The sequence below is a fragment of the Vicia villosa genome, unplaced genomic scaffold, assembly GCF_029867415.1.
Source record: "Vicia villosa cultivar HV-30 ecotype Madison, WI unplaced genomic scaffold, Vvil1.0 ctg.000015F_1_1_1, whole genome shotgun sequence".
Classification (NCBI taxonomy): Eukaryota; Viridiplantae; Streptophyta; class Magnoliopsida; order Fabales; family Fabaceae; genus Vicia; species Vicia villosa.
The window spans coordinates 178,005-185,835 of record NW_026704945.1 but is presented as its reverse complement, the minus strand read 5'-3'; positions in this window follow the sequence as shown (position 1 = coordinate 185,835).

Sequence of the window (7,831 nt, the reverse complement as noted above, 5' to 3'; positions counted from 1 at the left end):
CAATAGGGAAGTAATTATCCTAAAATATTTAGATAAATTTCTTTGAATCTCAAGATTAGTGGTCAATTGTAAGTCACTTAACTTAAATATTTAGAACTTAAGAATAATAGTCAAATTGTAAGTCACTTTAACTTAAATATGATTTACTCCATATATACGTGTATGAAATAGATGCTATGACAAATTTGACCTCCCAAATTTATATTTTTCTATTGTTAATTTATCTTTTCAATTTTGAATTGTTTTGTTTTTTTATTTATTGTATTTATTCTTTCATTGTTTAATCTCGTGGATTAGATCTTGCCATCTCACTATTGTAATTCTCTTCTCTTTTTTCCGTTATTTTATACAGAATTTATATCATACATTAATTTAAAGGTTTTAATTCATATTTTAAGTCAATATTAATATTGAAGAGAATTTTTTATATTGGTCTAGTTTTTTTATTATTATGGATTAAATAGATATTATGGGCTATTTAGATGTCTTTCAAACAAAAATAAATGGTATAAGAATAAGAATAGTTTTTTTTTTAATATTCAATATCACTTTAATAAATTCTCATACTGAATATGTTTATATTATATGATATTAAATATTTTTATTCACTTATTAAGTTTATTGTACTTAACATGATATATTTTTTATTGTTAATTTTTTATATAAAATATAAACTCAATATAAAATATCAATATAGATATATTTTATAATTATCTAACTAACTATTTATCGATAATAATTTAATATAACATATTCGCGCATCACACGGGTAGACGTCTAGTAAATATATAAGTTTTCAAAATTTGATCAACCCTAAACCTAATGTTAAATGAAAACCTAATGTTAAATGAAAGGAAGAAGGTAAAACGAAAATGAGAATGTTAATCTTCTCTGTATTGTTCCAATTTTATCGAATGTCTCCGAAAGGACATTAGAAGATGGATTGTGTGTATTATATAAACACTAAATAACTTGCAACCCCAATAAAAAAATTAAAGTTTTGTTCCTTCCTCACTCTTTTATTTTTTTTATATTTATTTATAAACTATTTCTATTTTATTTCCTATATCTTAATTTATTAAAGGTTAAATATATTTTTAGTTCTTATAAAATTATTAAACATGATTTTTAATCCCTATAAAAAATATATTGACTTTTAGTTCTTATAAAATTATTTTTGCACACAGTTTTAGTCTCTCAATAAGGACCAAAACTGTGTGTAAAAATAATTTTATAGAGCCTAAAAATCAATATTTTTTTTATAAAGACTAAAAGTAAATAATTTTATAGAGCCTAAAAATCAATATTTTTTTATAGAGACTAAAAGTCAAAATTAAAATATTTATAGGGACCAACATATTTAACCCATTTATTAAACTATCAACAATAAGCCTAATTGTATGTAAAAAGGCAACCAAGCCTATCCCCTTACTTTAAGCTTCACATGATTGTACTAATATGTATTATATTGTTTCCTGAGCAAGACTTGTGTGGTCACAACCACAAACTATATTTAGTTAGGCACACACATAATAATAGGAAAAAGGTAAAAAGAGAAAAGATTAAAAATTTGTTTATTATCTACTTAATATAAATTTAAGGTTGTCATGATGACAACTGTGGACGCAAACTCTAATCCTAATTTTTACGTGGCATCATATTAGGATTTTAATGCTTATGTGGCATTATATTAAAATTTAGAATTTTTATCACTCTTATTTTAATTCTTCACACCAACTCCAATTCAATACCACAACTAATAATAATATTAAAATAAATAATAATAATAATATTAAACCATCATTAATAATAATAATATAATATTAAACCATCACTAATAATAATAATATAATCTATGTACTTAATATAAATCCAAGGTTGTCATGATGACAATCTTGCACACAACCCTAACCCTAATTCTTACGTGGCATCATATTAAAATAAATAATAATAATAATAATAATATTAAACCATCATTAATAATAATAATATAATATTAAACCACCACTAATAATAATATAATAAAATAATATTAAACCATCACTAATAATAATAATAAAATAATATCTAACTAATAACCATAATAAAATAATATAATAATAACCGACCACCATAATTATAAATAATAATAATAATAATAATATGTTTAATTAACACTATTATATCTTAATATTCCAATTCTCTTTCTTTTATAAAAAAATATTTAATTCTCAAATTATAATAATAATAATAATAATAATAATAATAATAATAATAATAATAATAATATAATAATTTGGGAGGAGGTTCTTAAGTGGCTGAAAGTCAGACACGAGCCTCTAGGCTGGAAGGAGGAGGTTACGTGGCTGGTTAAGATTTGCAAGAGCAAGAATTGGCGTGCGCAAATTATGAAGATGGCCATTGCGGAGACGATATATGAGACATGGTGGGATAGAAACATGATTGTGCATAATAGAGAAAACAGGGATAGAAATACTTCAAAAAAAAAAGTCATAGATAACATAGTTTATAGAATGTGGGGTTATCCTAAGTATAGAGGTCAAATAGCTCAAATGATGATGCCATAAGGTTTTGTTTGTTTGGTTTTTCTTTGTGTTTTTCCGCTGGATCCTATGGATCGCGGCTTGTACTTGAATTGTTTTTTATTTTAATATAATCATTATTTCCAAAAAAATAATATAATAATATAAAACCACCACTATTAATAATGATAATATAATATCTAGCTAATAATAATAGTATAATAAAACATAAATTAAAAATTTTGGAATTATAATATTATTATTATTTTTTAATGAGAAAAATAACTTCATCAATAAGATTCAAAAACACATTTTAATGCATATGATCACCAAGGCGATAATATTATTTTTATTTTTGTTATACAACTGTTTGTACTTTAAGTGAGTGAAAATAAAATATATACAAAACTCAAAAAATTAGTTTTGCATTTTATAATAAATATATACAAATATATGCTCATAGAAATATAAATGAAAATAAAATTTAAATTTAAATTTCGGAATTTTGAAATTTTAATATTATTTCTAATAAGTAGTTTTTAATTTTTTTAATAAATTAATTTAAATAATACTCATAGATTATTATTATTTTTGTTTGACAATTTTTATCCCTCTCTTAGAATTCTCATAACATTTCATTAGTATTTGTTATTTAAAAATATTTTTTCATTCTTTGAAAAATTAATAAAAAAATATTATAGTTTTCTATTCTTAGAATTCTCATATCCCTTTAATTTTGTAAATCCTATATCGTGTAACTTCTCTATCCCTTTAATTCCATGAAAAGAGAGAAACAGCTGAACCAAGGATAGCAGACTGATTGCACCAAAACCAGGAAGAAGAAAAAATCACGCTTCTCACAAGAGAAGAAATCACAAACCCTAGCAGAGCACTAGGAAAACTTATTTTAAGGTTATATATTATTATTGTTTATACATCGTTAGTGAATAATCAATTTTCAATTTTGTAACAACTTTCTTTTTCTATTTATTTTAATATCCTTTATTAATACCACTCTTTTTCAAACAATATTACTAGCATTTATATACCACTTTTTTCTAGCAATATTATTAAACCATTTTTCTAACAATATTGTCTAAAAATAGTTTTTCAATTCTTTGAAAAATTAATAAAAATATATAATAGGAATAGAATAAAACTTAAAATAAAATATAAATTTTAACTTTTGAAATAATTTAATATTTATGACAATAATAATTTAATAAACTGTTCAGTTACGATTACTCTAATATTTATAGTTTTGCATAATGACACATTATTTCCATTAAAAAAAATGACAAATACAATTTATGATTATAAGAATCTATCATATAATCGGCCATGTGGCTGCCTCATAGCTCAGTTCATTTATTTTTCCAAATTCATTTTATTTGTTTTCCCACAAACCTTGGTCCACTTTTAATTTTCCACAAAATTAATACATTCATAAATGATTTTTATTCCAATCAATTTTTTGATCCTGTTAAGAATTATTGATCTTCCATCTCCTTCCGTTATATGTCATTCCATCTCTATTCCAATATCGAAAACGGTTTCTCCATCATTACTAAGCAACCTTTTTTTCCTTCTCTTTTTCTCTCACTCACTACTTCCTTCTTCCGCTTCCTCTTTTTCTTCTTCCTTATTTCTCTTCTTCTTTTTGAAATGAAATAAAAACAAGCGATAATCTCTGACATCTGATCTAATTTTTTTATAGTCTTTGTTGCATCAATATAATATAAAGAGGACTCTGAGATGTCGGTTCCTCACTCCGAAGAGGTTGTAGTTAAAGGCCCTTAACCTAAGGAAGGTATTTTGCTTCTTTCAGTTTTAGAATCTTGCATTTTGATTAATTATTTTTTATGCTTAGGATTTAGTTTATACGATTTTATGGGTTTGGATGAATAAATTGAACCCTGTTATATTTGTTTTGTGTTGATATTTATTTATTACTCAAAAACTCATATGGATTGTTCAGATTCTTACGGATCTCTTTGTTTTGAAGGGAAACTAGTGAAAATATTGTTTTTTAGTTATCATGAACCGATCAAACCAACGCGTTTTCGACTGTTTTTTAGTTATCATGAACTGATCAAACCAACGCGTTTTCGACAGTGTGCTGTTTCAAAGTGGTAGATATGTGGTGACGACAACATGTTTTCGACGGCGACTATGGTACAAGTCAAATTTGAAAATGTGTTAATTTCATATTTTAATCTAAAAAGGGTGAATCAAAAACTTTGGTATATCTATTGTTTTTTAGTTATCATGAACTGATCAAAACAATGTGTTTTCAACAGTGTGCTATTTCAAAGTGGTAGATATGTGGTGACGACAACAAGTTTTCGATGGTAACTGTGGTACTGGTCAAATTCGAAACCGTGTTAATTTCATATTTTAATCTAAAAAGTGTGAATCAAAAACTTTGGTATATCTATTTGAATTTGTTTACCATCAAATATCATTCTTTGAGTATAACCAATTCAATGTTTGGTTTTCTCAGTAGCTACTAATTTAATGTTTGATATCATACATTGCTGACGGTCAAAATTTAGATTTTTAGAATTGTCGTCATTTATATAATATTGCATTTAGCATAAATTAGTATGATAATAAAATATAAAATAATAATAATAATAATAATAATAATAATAATAATAATAATAATAATAATAATAATAATAATAATAATATAGTCCTTGATATATGATATAGGGTTATTACTTATTAATGAATTAATTGAATAGCAACTGAAATGTTCCCTTGAATATATTGAATATTTATATTATCTAGTATTATTAAAAAAATTATAAAGGAATAATATGTACTGAATACGTTTTACTAATATTATTATTAAAAAAAAATTATAAATGAATAATAAGTACTAAAATGTTACTAATGAATTAATTGAATAGCAAAAAGATTATTTTTTTAATACGTTATAAAAAGAAAGTTTCTTTTAAAATTTAATGAGATTTTTAATATGTTATAACTCCTAATTTATTGAGTTAATTAATCTATTAATTCTTTTTGTGGAAAATTGTGAAAGATTACTATTCAATTTAACAAAAACATATAAAACCATTATATGTGGAATATTTTAGTAGTAAATTTGAGCTATTTTAAGTTGTCTCCTATTTAAACTCATTTATTGATTTTAATTATTCTTTATTCATATGTTTGAAATTTGAATTCATATACCCTTCCTAAATATCTTCTACATCACAACAAATATATTCAATTAAATCATTACTTTCAATTTTCAAAATTATTATGACATCAAATTATTTTAAATTGATCAATAAAAATATTCACATCCATTTAAAACATTTATGTTTATTCACATTTTTCTTATAAATAATCCAATCAAGATATTTAAAATATTAAAATTTGATGTTTGCTTGAAGTTTTAATAGATAATCAAGAAAAATCTATTTATTAAAAACTTTAATAAAATTTGTTTTATCCTAATATAAAAATCATATGAAACTAGGAGATGAAGCAACAGATTAAAATATTAAATAATAACGGGAATAAATTTACTATTCACCTAAATATTTTTATTAATAATGTCAAAATAAAAATAATATTTGTATAGGAGAAAATATATTGTTTGATTTAAATATTTTTACATACTACAAAAAAAATAGATACCAATTTATCATCTCTTTTAAAAATAATAAATTCTTTTGCTTAGGTAATTTTGTCTTTTATTTTATTTTAATTTTAATATATTTTAAAAAATTATTCATCACCATATCAAACCAACTATTTAATTTTTTTTATTGAATAAATATTTAAAAAATTATTTTCATTTGCTAAATAGTCCAAAATTTTCATTTATTCAAAATTCAATTCATTAATTTAAATTCAGACAATTTTGTCTTTTTTCATTTTTTTTGGGTAACATGAACGCATGGGTAACACACCAACACCGTGTAAACGCACGAGTAACCATATCAAAATACGTGCGAACGCACATATTATTTTTTGTGTACAATTAAAAAAAACAAAGTAAAAATAATGTATTAATCTAAACACGAGAAAAATGTGTTGTGTTGTACTAATTTATTTCATTTTTATCATATTTTTGAAAACAAATGCGCATAACACACCATTACCTGTGCGAGTGCATGGGTAACACACTAGTACTGTGTGAACGCACAGGTAACCATAATAAACTATTGTTCCAATATTCCTAAGTCATGAAGTTATGGATAAAACTATTGAATATTAACGGTAACATAAAGTTACTAATTAAAATTTTGAATATTAACGACAACATGAAATTAGTCATCAAAATATTGAATATTAACGGAAATATTAAATTACTGATCAAATATTGAATATTAACGAGAACATGAAGTTACAGATCAAAATATTAAATATTAACGGGAACATGAAGTTACTTATCAAAATATTTAATAATAACATAGACAAGAAATTACTGATTAAAATATTAAATAATAATGGAAACATGAAGTTACTGATCAAAATATTGAATAATAATAAAACAACTTTACTTTAAATATTTTTGCCAATAATTCTAAAACAAAAATAATATTTAATTAAAAATATGTATATTATTGATTCAAATATTTTTATATATTGTCTATTTTTAAAAAATTATTTTAATTTTATTATATTTTAGGAACAAATGCGCGTACCATATCGGTACCCGTGCGAACGCACGGGTATCCCACTAGTTTAATAAATCAGTCTGTTACAAATTATTTCCGTTAAAGAAATACGATAAATACTAATTATGGTTATAAGAACTCAATAAATCAATCTGTTATGCCTAAGCCAATATTTATTCTTACCTTTTGCATTATTTTACATGAAGTCCCATAAAATTCACATCAATCATTTAAACTCTTTCTTTGTTCCATACATTGACATTCTAATTTCTCCATAATATAGCAGTTGTATGTCTTGGTTAGTTTTTACCAATAGACCTCATTCATATTCTTGCTTGCACAAAAAGTATTATGTCATATTTTTTTATTATAGTTAATCTCATATTTAATTAATTTTATATGTTGTATTTTTGTCTTCAATTTATAATTATATTTTTTATTTCAATTTTTAAAATTAAACTATTTTTACAAGATCTTATTATATGTTTGATTGCATGAAATGCAAATGAGTTTTTGATTCAATCAAGGGTTATAATGATTATATCGAATTAATTTATTCTAAGTTATATATTTAATTAATTCATTTTTTATATTATTGTTGTTATTAATATTTTGTCATGTGTCTATGCTAGTATGGTGAAAAGGTTGTTTCATGTTTTATGAACTTTT